Consider the following 12,607-nt stretch of genomic DNA (forward strand, 5'->3'; position numbering starts at 1 on the left):
GTGGAGTTGTGTATCTTCTGCATAGCAGTGGTAGGAAAAAACATGTTTCCGAATGACAGAGCCAGGGGATGTCATGTAAACAGAAAAGAAGAACGGCCCAAGTACTGAGCCCTGAGGCATCCCTATGTCGAGATGTTGGGACTCCGAGACCTCACCTCTTCAGGATGATGTAAATTACCTGCCTGAAAGGTAAGACCTGAACCACTAAAGTATCATTCCGGAGACACCCATAGCCTTGAGGGTTGACAGGAGGATGTGGTGGTTAACAGTGCCAAAGGCATCAGATAGATCCAGTAGGATGAGTACAGATGAGTTTGAAGCAGCTCTTGCCAGTCTCAGGGGTATTCAATGACAGAGAGCAGTGCAGTCTCAGTGAAATGACCGCTCTTGAAACCTGACTGGTTGGTGTCCAGCAAGTTGTTCTGCGTGAGAAAGGAGGAGAGCTGGTTACATATCATGCGCTCAAGAGATTTAGCAATGAAAGGGAGGAGAGATATCGGTCTGTAGTTATCTAAAAGTGCAGGATTAAGAGTGGGTTTCTTCAGTAGTGGGGTGATACGGGTTTCTTTGAAGACTGTGGGAAATGTACCTGTGATGAGAGACGAGTTGATAATGCGGCTCAGAGAGGTAACAACCGATGGAGAGATGGCCCGGAGGAGATGAACGGGGAAGGGTTCTAGCGGGCAGGTCGTTGGGTGGTTCGAAGATATGACATTGGAAACATCATCTTTGGATAGGAGGGATAAAGAGGGGAGCGAGCATGTGTCTGGGGTTAGGGAGTGATCAAGAGTCGGCAGTATAGAGACAGTATAACTGAATTACTGAAGAGTCACCTCAGAGAAGTGTGCAGATATTATGACAAAAAAGATAAAAATCTTAATACTGCATGTTCAGGATGAATAACTTGGTGAAACGTTCAGCCTACCTTGCAGCCTAATAAGGCAGATAATTCTCTGCAAGATGTTCTAGCGATGTACACTGTGAAAAATGTTCAGTAGTTTTTATGGAAAAATACCGGCAGCTGAGGTTGGCAGAATTTTTTTGTAAAAAACACAACACAACACAATCAAACTACAACAAAACGGAATAAAGCTACAACACAACGGAAATTCTCCCGACCACTAGGGGGCCTCAAAGTTCTTATTATTGTTCTATAGAGTGTAGGATGTGGCCTGACCAAAGGTGACCATTTGGGATCGTAAAACACCATGACCTCTCAGTAGGGTCTAACCGGCGCCAGCACGTCGGATCCAACTGCCCTCTCTTAAAGCATCCATCACTTTATCAGTATAGATGCCAACATTCTCCCTTGGACTTCAAAGGAGTCCCACCGAGAAAGATGGTTTCCTCCCCCAACAGGACACCATATGTTTCTATGTGATGAATTTGGGAAATGGTCTCATTTCTCTTGAAATGTCTTTCTTTCTTTTTACCCACAAAAGAATGGTCTAAATGGATATACATCTATATCTCCACATTGTATGTTTGTCCCCATGTTATTCGGCCTCGCCTATAACCTTAAAAGCATGTGTGTTTAGTTGTATTCTGCTTATATTTTCATTCTTGTACAAACTTCAGGTCAATGTACTTATAATCCTGCCATGTTTTATATCTAAATGTTTCTCTCTTCATTCCTTGAAAGATGATGTATAGCACAGTAATGTGTTTTATACCTTACTCCTTTTATGTTATTCTAAGAGTTTTACAGCGCCAAACTCCTAGGTGATCCTAAATACATGGGTCTAATAAGCGAAACAAAGAAACTTGATTTCGCACCTAAAAACATCTCATCGCATTGGATCACCCAGTTTGCAAGAGAGGACCCGACAGATCGAAACCATCAAGACTCTGAAAACCACTTTCCACGGGCACAAGACCTTGTCCAAGCACACACAAAGTAAACCAATGCAAGTATAGAAACTATATTCTAAACAGCTGCGTTTAAGCCGTAACCCCTTTTATAAGGAGATTGTCCTCGATGGTTCATTCAGATGTGAATAGCTGTTTGTAATACTGCCACCCTTATGTTTGTTAATCTCCTACCTTCCTTTACTGTTGTTATGTTTCATGTTACATTTGTCTTAACGTGTTATATCTAGTTAGTTGTTATGTTCCCCCTTTTAGTATAGTCGATAAACCCGCATTTGTTATCTGCAATCGAATTGTTGCTGTGTCTCTTTATCACGTATTAACGTCACTTAAACTGCTTGATTTCGTTATAATATCTGGAGCAGTACTGTACTACAGTAAGAGCGTTATGTTTCCAAGGCCAGGAAAATAATATTTCTTACATTTGATATATGATCTACTGACCACTCGGTGGATGAGTGAATCTAGTTTTGTCGCTATTATTAGGTCTGCTGAATCCGATAAAAGTGTATAAAATAGGTATAGTTAATCATCATTAATTATCCGTATTTTACTGTGATCAAACTCATAGTTCCCCAAAATACACTACAAGAGGGTATGCATCGCCGTCACTTTCCCATGTGAGCACGCCGGGACACGCCACCCTTGAGCACTGAGACACGTTACCCTGAGTGGTAAAACAGAATGGCAAAATAGCTGGGGAGAATAGGAGAAACACAGAAACCGGGACTAAAACACGCAATTATTGCTGAAATTACAAGCAGCTGGACTCGATGGTTATGGTCGCTTATGCTTACGGCGTCACTGCGACTTACAGAAGTTTACTTGAAAGACAAACTAAATTAAAAAAACCTTTCTGTTAGGTATAGTGGTCTAGCTTTTGTTTAAACCAGTAACTTTGTTTTGGCACCTACTGTATTATTGCTCCTGTATAACAAATAGATAATTGCTCCCTAAACTCTTTGTAAGTCGCTTTGGATAAAAGCGTTCGCTAAATGATTAATTGTAAACGTAAATATAAATACAACCATGTATTGCTCACAATACAGCTTCTTACATTTAAAATCATATGCACAGTTTAAAACAAACTCAGAGTCTACGATATCAGCTGTTATGAAACCAAAAACTAAACATTTCGCATCTCAGTTTTAAATAAATTCACATTTGAACTCCGTGTTGGTTGAACCTCCTTATTGAAACGGGTCCCAGTAGTGGTGACCCACAAAACATTTAATGTAAGAAAACATAGAAAATAAAAATTAAGAAGTTTTTTCTGAAAAATACCGGCAACTTTGGTTGCCAGTAAACTACAGTAAAAATATGGGAACATCCTGTTTTTATTCGACCAATCAATTAATAGTGGAAAACATGAGCCGCACCCACTATTTGTCTTAGAATTATGTCAGAATACTGAAAACGATCACCACTTCTGCTTTACAGGGAATTCAACATAACATCCATGACTTGACGTTTTATTATTGTTTAAAAGCTCTTTCATCTTTCATTTGCTAAACAATATTTCCTTTAGGCTGCTTTAACAGTGTTTATATAAAACCTAGATTTCATAGCAATAAACGTCAATAGAGAGCCTATAAAGATTATTTAGTCTCATTTTCAGACATTGTTTCTCTGCTGTTGTGTAGTTTCACATTGAGTTTGATTGCATGTGAGATCCAAATTTGTTGCCACAATCCATATAAAGAGTTTATGAACAGTTCAAAAGTAAAAAATTTTTTTGCCACAATGCATGCTGGTAGTCATGGATGAGTTTTGTACTTTGATGGTACCCAGAATGCAATGGGGTTTTCCTAAGATTATTTATGGTTGACAATTTTCTTGAGACAGCAGGTTTATTTTTGATGTCTCCTAGTTCATTTTCTGGATGTTCAGCACAGCACTAAACCACATTAAAGCAGTGAATCAAACCAAAAAACTCAATTAGCTTCTCACTGCATTACCATAACCAAAGTAGTTTAAAAGCACACAGATACAGCATACTACAAAATTCAAGGATCAAGAGCCCAAATCAAGAAAACACTGATCACCATTATGATGACTTCTGTTAGCTGGGAACGTTCTTAAAACATAAGAAACTGGACACTTCATTAACAAACTTTTGTTAGCTGGGTATATGTTTTCCGTGCTGTTTAAAGCTGAATTACTAGCCGCTTCAGCGAAATCGCTTTTTTAAAGGTTGTGACTTTTTGCATCATCTGGTTAGGTCACAGTGTTAGAAGGGAGGGAATTCATTTGTTATTATTCTTATTTACGGAGTTATGTGTGTGTTTTTCTTTATCCTTTCATGTAATGTCTCTACGTTTCTGACTTTTTTTCCAAAAGTTCTGACCAAGATAAAAGGTTCTGAGATGAGTTTATCTCGTTTGTGTCTGATCATTGTGAGGTATATTCTACATTCTCTGAATAATATTAAACGTTTCATTATTCCTTTTGATTATTTGTTATTCATTTTTAATGAAATAGACCTTTTTACATTATGTTAATTTTATTTTGTCACTATTTGCATTTACTCAATTATATTGTGTAACTTTTAATCTATAAAATTGATTGAAATCTGCTCATTTCTAATAAATTGTTTTTAATTAAAAAAATTGCATGTAATCTTTTGCCATAATTTTATTGAGTAGATATAAGGTATTACTTTTTACAGTGTAGGCCTATAACAAATAGTATTTTTTTCTCAGGCTGTATGTTCATCTGATGAAAAGATCCACTCTTGTGCTTAATTTGGAAAAATGTTAAAAAGAAAAAGGACTAAACAGAGAACATTTTGAACATATATCTCAAGATCCAATGGGTATTCAGGTTTTAAACAAAGTTTTTAACATTTTCAACAACTTTTGAAAAATTATGTCTTGAGGGCAAATGCAAGGCAAAATATTACAGTCATTTCTTTAGTTCAATTGAAATCCAATGTTATTTTTTAATTTAAAAGGTAAAATAAAAGTAAAAATATTTTTTATGAATTGTGTTAGACTTTCGATCACTACTGTATCATAACATTTTTCTTTCAATGTTTAGACAAAAAAATACTTCTTACTTGACTTATGCGCTGTAATGTTTGGTAGATATTCTCCTCGTCCTTTTCTCCTTAGTCTTCGTGGTTTTAACTTGCAATATCATATGGTTTATTAATTTATACTACAAGTTAGACCTCATCTCCTCCCATAAACAGAGACTGGAGCATTGTTCAACATCTAGGAGGAGGGATTTCTGCGAAAAGGATTACATAAATGTTGTCTTGTAAGATCCCACTTCTCTTAGGATCATCTTGATATAGATATGCGTCAGTTGGTTCTGGTCATTCATTTACCAGAATTCAAGGATCTAGGATAACATATTATATATATGTTTATATGTTAGGACATGGAAACTTACATAAACTAAAATTGTTTAATAGCTTGTTAAACTTTGTACAGTATTGCATATAGAATTCTTTGTCACATTATGGTCTTTTAAAGAAACAAAATGTACTGATTAGACCTCATGGCTACCTTATGGCTTAACCTCCCAAAATTATAATAGTAATAATAGCCAGACTCCCCATATAAAATATCCAAACTAGATTTATTCGTTTTACACATACTGGAATGAAGCAAACCATGCTCTGAACATTTGCAGTAGTGGAAAAAAATTGAAAGACAACCCATTTTTAATTTTTAATTTTCTGTATTAACTATTTATAGTTTGTTTGTGAACCAAAATAACAAAAAAAGATGCAATGTTTTCAGAACTTGAATACAGCAAAAAAGTTGTTATTTATGCTTTAACAACACAATACTAATCCTTTAACACGTGTGTCAGGATCTATTAAAAAATATGTCATTCCTGAGCTTTCTGTCTGTTGAAATTCAACAGACACTGGACTTGTCATAATATTCTAATAAATGGTGATTAAAGGCAAAACTGGAATGGTTTCTTAAAATGTTCTGTTTTGGTTTTAATGTAAATGTTACCTGAGAACTAAATGTTTATTACTTTCAGAGCTTCGATTAAAAGAAAATGCATGTCTAGAACTGTAAAACTTGTCTTACAGTTTAACAACATAACTGTTACCGAAGGTTAACGGTGTTGCCAAACACTAATAACTATTTTGGTAACAGGATACAAAAATAATTGTTCCTGGAATTAAGGAGAGCTTTGCATTTATGACCCAAGATTTATGTTTTTCAGAATTGTTTTTTAATTGCATTTTAAAGCTGTTTATTAAAAGCTCTTTAAAACTTGGACATCTGTGTTTATTGCAGGTTGTTCTCTTACTGACAGTTATATTGCATAATGGAGAAAAAGAGACACAATTTCAGTACTAGCCTAAAGGTTGGGTCCGTTGCAAGAATGTACTGCATTGTTATTTGTGCAACAATAAAAGTTGTATTTACTCTTTAAATAACTTTTTACTTCTTTATTTAAAGAGACTGTAACGGTATATGGAATTGGGACACAGAGAGATTGAGCCAAACAGGTGACAGCAGTGGTATCAAACAACAGCAGGTAAGTATATAAAATAGAGTCTTTGTGTTTCACTTGCTAAACTAAACAACAATGTAGAAAGATTCAAAATAGGGAAGGAAGGAGACGGGAACCGGCAAACATTTAAACATTTAATCAAACATAATCAAATGTAAAAAGACAGCCGGCCGCCCCTCACGGTCGACGGCCGGCGAATACAACATAAATACAAACATAAACATGTCCGGGCCTGGTCCTCTCTCGTCAACTGTCTCCCCAGTGAGATGCGGGACCGGTGCGTGCACAGCTGATCCAAACTATCAATCACGCCACCGGCCCGCCTCACGGCTCCCGTCATGTCTTCCTTACTACATACCCCTATCGCCCTTACAGGCCGGGGGGTACCACCGAGACTGTACCTACTTTCCCTCCGGGAAGCCAGTCTCGGCGTCCGCCGCGCCTGGGGGTATGTAGCGAAGAGAGAAGGGAGACGGGAGCACCAGGAGCAACAGGGAAAAGAGAGGAAAAAAGTCTATGTGAAATGCCATTCTGAATAATGTTATAAATAGCGAAGGTTGTACGTTTCTATGCACTTTTTATCAGTCAGTATAAATACAGTCCGTGTGACGACAATTCCTCAGAATCTTCTTTTTCACGCCGGTATCGTTGAAGATGCAACTGGATACTTTATTCACCGCATCCGATGGCTTCATTCTGTTGTCTTCTGGAACGTCCCTCGTGGACTCATAGGGTCAAGACTCACTGCCGCCAACGAGGCGCTGGTGAGTCTATCCATTCCACGAGGTAGCGGCGATGACCCGGCTCCGGGCCGCCGTCCTCTGCCATCATCTCATTCCCCAGTCCATCTGGGACGCCGTTTCTTTCGGCGCTGAGGAGGACGATGACTTCATGTCCATCTAAGGTTCGTACAAGGATTGGGCGGGACCGGAGCGGGATCGGAGCTGGATCGCCCCGACCCGGAGAGCACCTCAGACCTGCACGAGGAGTTTGTCAGGGTCCTCGACGAGCGAGCTCGACCTCACCTGTAGTTGACCCGAGGAGGAGGCTAAAAGTAATCTAGACTCCTGGTACTTCCAGGCAGGGTGCCGTCAGGCCACGTCAACGAGGAGAGCACCGTTGTTTCAGTGATCTATAGTTCATTGGCCTGTTTCAGCCAATCAGCTGTTGACGCTCAGGGCGACCTCGCGAGTGGTTGAAATGTGTATACTTATCTCATGCTTGGTGTGTTTTAACTCAGTTTGTCTGGCTGATTTTGCTAGCTCTCACGGTGGGATTGTACTACCGTTACAAATGTGGTTCTACACAATGTCGAAGTGACCGCTTTTGAAAGGGAACGTCTCCGGTTACTTTCGTAACCTCAGTTCCCTGAGAAACGGGAACGATACATTGCATTGATCACATATTATAACTGAACTGAACTCTCACAAACTGTAATACAAGTGAACAATAAAGCTTTTTTCCATTTATATATTTTTTGTCTTTGTTGTGAAGACAGGAAACAAGTATAAAAACACACTACCCATGATACTACATGTTGACAATGAGTCACTTTTTAAACACTATTAAAATGTAATCCTGATATATACTGCAACATCGATTGACAAAGTCACCGTACATCGACATTAATGAGTGGTTATTTTCCCATGTAGTGCACTGTCTCCGCAAACAAACATTGTTCATGTTCGTGTACCCAAACTAACAGTCCATAGATAGCAAATTTTTGCGGCCCAAATCTGGCCCACACCTTACTCCCCATACTTTACTCATCTGGCCCACATATGGCGTGGAATGATGGCAATTGTGCGGTCCGCTCCTGTTTGCCAGATTTGGGCCACAGGCATGCCAAAGCTATGCCACATGTCAAACATCAAAACAAATAAAGCAGAACTGAAACAAATTTAAACAACAGTTCATTTCAATTCTGGCCCAGATTTATCCCAAAACCAACACCTTTCTGTGCTCCAGTTTGACAGAATTTGTACTGAGTTTCATAATTATTATAGTGATTATTGAGTTATTAGTGATGAACATCTGCTGTTAACAAACAGCATCACTGCAGAAAAGTTCAACAATAACTACAAAAAAGTATTTACCCAGAGAAACACAACAACTACAACCTAAAATACAGCCTGAAATACATCCCAGCTAACAAAAATTTGTTATAAGAACGTTCCTTAGAGGTTTTTCACATGTTTGAATACGTAAAAAATTGTTTCGTGTTTTAAGAATGTTACCATTATGGTGATCAGTGATTCCTTGGGTTGGGATCTTGACCCCTGAGCAAAGGTATGTTTGAACTGCTGAAACTGTGTCCTTATAAAGTTCACTTGTCATGGCAGAGCAAATATGAACATTACTAAATGGTATTGGTGAAACCTCTGTGATGTTTTAGCTTGGTTCAGTACTCATTTAGGTTGAGTGCAATGCTAAAGATCCTGATAGGACATTGAAACATCAGGAAATTTGACTGTTTTTAGATATCTAGAAAGATTTGTGAAAAATTGATGTATTTTTATCTAACAACATTTTAGGATCACACAGATATCAAGAATCAACGTATGAATCTCAGCAATGGTGAGAAACAACCAACTAACTCAGATAAGCGGATCAACCGCAATGCATGCTGGGAATTATTAATTCGTTTTGTGCTACGATGTTACCCAGCATGCATCAAAGCCTGAAGTTTTCTTTTGTTTATTCTCACCATTGTTGAGATTCATAAACTGATTCTTCATGTCTGTGTGTCTAAATTCTGAGTAATTTTTTTTTTCAAAAAAGCCTTGGAGACTGAAAAATGTAATAAAACTCCCAGATGTTTTAATGTAATTTCAAGATCAGCAGGACAGTAATTTAATCAAATGTAAACATGGTAGATATCTCACTGACCACCAACCAACACCATTGATCAGAGCATCATTTCAATTTCTTTGACAAATGTACTTTATAAGTACATCTATGTTCAAGAGTAAATGTCAAGGGTCACGAGCCCAGCTCAAGGAAACACTGATCACCATGATGGTGACTTTTGTCAGCTGGAAATGATCTTAAAACATTAAAAACTGACATTTTGAATATTTTCAAAGAAACGTTCTTATAACAAACTTTTGTTAGCTGGGTTGTATTTCAGGTTGTAGTTGTTGTATTCCTCTGGGCAAATATTTTTTTTATTTTAAAAAGCAGATGTTCATCACTAATAACTCAATCATCCCTATAATAATATTGAAACTCATTACAAATTCTGTCAAACTGGAGCACAGAAAGTTTTTGGGATAAATCTGGGCCAGAATTGAAATGAACTGTTGTTTATATTTGGTTCAGTTCTTCTTTATTTGTTTTGATGTTTGACATGTGGCATAGCTTTGGCATGCCTGTGGCCCAAATCTGGCAAACAGGAGCGGACCGCACAAGTGCCATCATTCCACGCCATATGTGGGCCAGATGAGTAAAGTATGGGGAGTAAGGTGTGGGCCAGATCGGGGCCGCAAAAAATTGCTATCTGGGTCAGTAACAGTGACAGGTGCTTAAATTCTGTGTTGTACTCGTTGATGAATCGCTCGAGTTTCAGTAGACTGAGTGTTTAGCTTATCCGCCGCGCACATACTGCACAAAATAAATGCTGAGAAAACAACCTTCTCCAACTGAATGAAAGCTGTGCACCTTTTGTGGACGCTAGATATAGTGCCAACGTCACAAAATTGTAACCGGAATGTATGCGGCTGTGTGTGACACGGGACCTAAATGCCAGGATGGGTGGCTAATTGTGGCCGTTAACGTTCACATCATGACAACCCTCGGATAGAGGGGAACATGTCCCCTCCGTCCCCCCCAGGGTTTACGCCCATGGGTAGGCCTACACATAGTGTGGCTTTATTAGAAATAGGCTACTTCAGTAAAAAAAAAGGAATTATTAAACTAAAAGAATAATCTATGCATTCATCCTACATATTTTATGGGATAATGTAATTTACTCATTTTAATTAGATTAGACACCCAGCTAGCCAAAATACGTTACGGTTACGTAACGTCAACGTAATCTTTTGACCAAATTTACGTCGTGGCGACCGGAAAAGGGAAATTCCTTGATTCGTTGCCTCGACGTACTTCCGTGACATAATCTGCAGGTCTTGGTCACGTCGTGACAACGTAATGGATAAAAAATTGTGATGTGTACCAGTTAGTAATTTAAATATTTTATCTATTATTCTTTGGGCGGCATGCAGTAAAACTAATTTAACTTGTCCTTTTTTGCCAATACTATGTAAGAGACTTTTAAAATATCATATAATCAAACAGACTCTGAGTTGAAATACTTTTCATTTTTTAAAGATAAAACCATAATAACAGCAACATATCAAATCGCGTTTAAAACAGTTTACAAGCATGTTTAAAACATTAAAATGAACACGTGTTTGTTCAGATACTTAACTTCATATAACAGATTTATTTAAAACTTTATTTAAAACAGCATCGAGCATGATTCACCACAGATAATTACAGAAGCATAAATATAACAATAAACAGTGCAAATATTCTTAATGTGATTGCTGGTCTTTTTATGCAGAGTTATCATATGTCCTCTTCAGGCGCCGTATAATGTCCCGTTGCAGTGAATACTCTTAACTGCCACCGGTGCTGTGTACCTAAATAATAAAATATAAAAAATAAACCTGAAGCAACGTTTTTTTTTTGCACGTATACTCTCATGTATTTCCGTAAAAGCCGTTTATTCATTGAGCAGTAATGAGTATTACCTGATAAAATAAATTTCCGGTCAGAGGAACTTTAATTCCTGTCAGTACGAAAGCCCTTCAAAAAAGCGTTGTTAATATAAGCAGTGGCGGCTCCAGACAATTTTGATTGGGGGGGCAATGGGGGTCCTGGTCTTTTCAAGGGGGGTCTCATGAAAACCAAAAAAAACACATTGATATAATTGAATTTTTATTTTCATTCTGCACTTAATGTTGCACATACGTTATTTGAAATGTATATTTAGATACACAATTGCATTGTCAATTTACATACTGCATTGCCATTTTGCATATAACATTGCAAACTACTGCGTAGTTTGAAGAGGACCATTGTTAAATATTTTTCCCGGATATATATATTTTAATATATATTAAATATTTTTAAATCAGGGAGGGGGTTGGGGGGTCAAATGGGGGGTCAAGGCGTTTTTTGGCCGGGTCTTGAGACCCCCCAAGACCCCCCCTGGCGCCGCCGGTGAATATAAGTAATAAAATCAATTGAACTTAGTTTTCTACAAGTATTAAACGATAAATGAGAAATTAAAAAATGTCTTTGGAGAAAATATTGTCACTCCTGTTGGACGCAGCTCTGCTGGGCAGAAATTGAGCGCCCAAGAGTCGCACGCCAGTTATGAACTTGAGTGCAGTTTTGCCAACTTGGCGATTTTGTCACTTTATTTAGCGATTTTCAGACCCCTTTAGCGACATATTTTTCAAAAAGCGACTAGCGACAAATCTAGCTACTTTCTGAATAAGCCTTTGGCGACTTAGCTAAACATTCTGCTTCACTTCTACTGCCCCTGGCGAGCGAGTTTTTGCAATCTCAGTGCAGCACCGCCTCTCTGTCTACTCTAAAGTGTGATCACCCGTCAGGGAGAAGCAGTTGATGACCGTTGTGACGCGTGAGTGAGATTCACAGTTCCCAAGTACAAACATTGTTTCCAAAATCGAATCACTTATTTACCTTTTTTGAGCATTGATTACGAAACGCGATGAAACATGACTATTGGCGTGTAAACATGAACACAGACGGATTTTAGCTGTTCGACGAAAATTATTTCTGGTGTGTAGTTTTAAGGGGTCGATCGATCGAGTTCACTCACTATTACATTGTTTTTGTTGTCTGCCAACAAAAACACACAAATAAGTCATTGAGAACCTATCTATTGTGCAGTTGGGTGAATTGTTTTAAAACAACACTTTATGCGACAGCTCATAGAGTAGAGATCGCTCTGCTTGTCAAATACTTGGTGACGACGTCGTGGATATGCAAATTAGGGCTTGACGTTATATGGCGATATTATAGCGACTTTTCGGCAAGAGTTCATACTACTTTACATTGAAAAGAGTTGGCAACACTGCTTGAGTGTGCAGGAGAGCTGCATGCATTTAGGCAGCTTTACTGTAGCTCATTGGTAAGAGCATTGCGCTAACAATGCAAGGTTGTGGGTTCGATCCCAGGGGATTGCAAATACCTATGTAAAATGTATAGGATAAAGCAA

The sequence above is a fragment of the Triplophysa dalaica genome, chromosome 1 (assembly GCF_015846415.1).
Source record: "Triplophysa dalaica isolate WHDGS20190420 chromosome 1, ASM1584641v1, whole genome shotgun sequence".
Taxonomy (NCBI): Eukaryota; Metazoa; Chordata; class Actinopteri; order Cypriniformes; family Nemacheilidae; genus Triplophysa; species Triplophysa dalaica.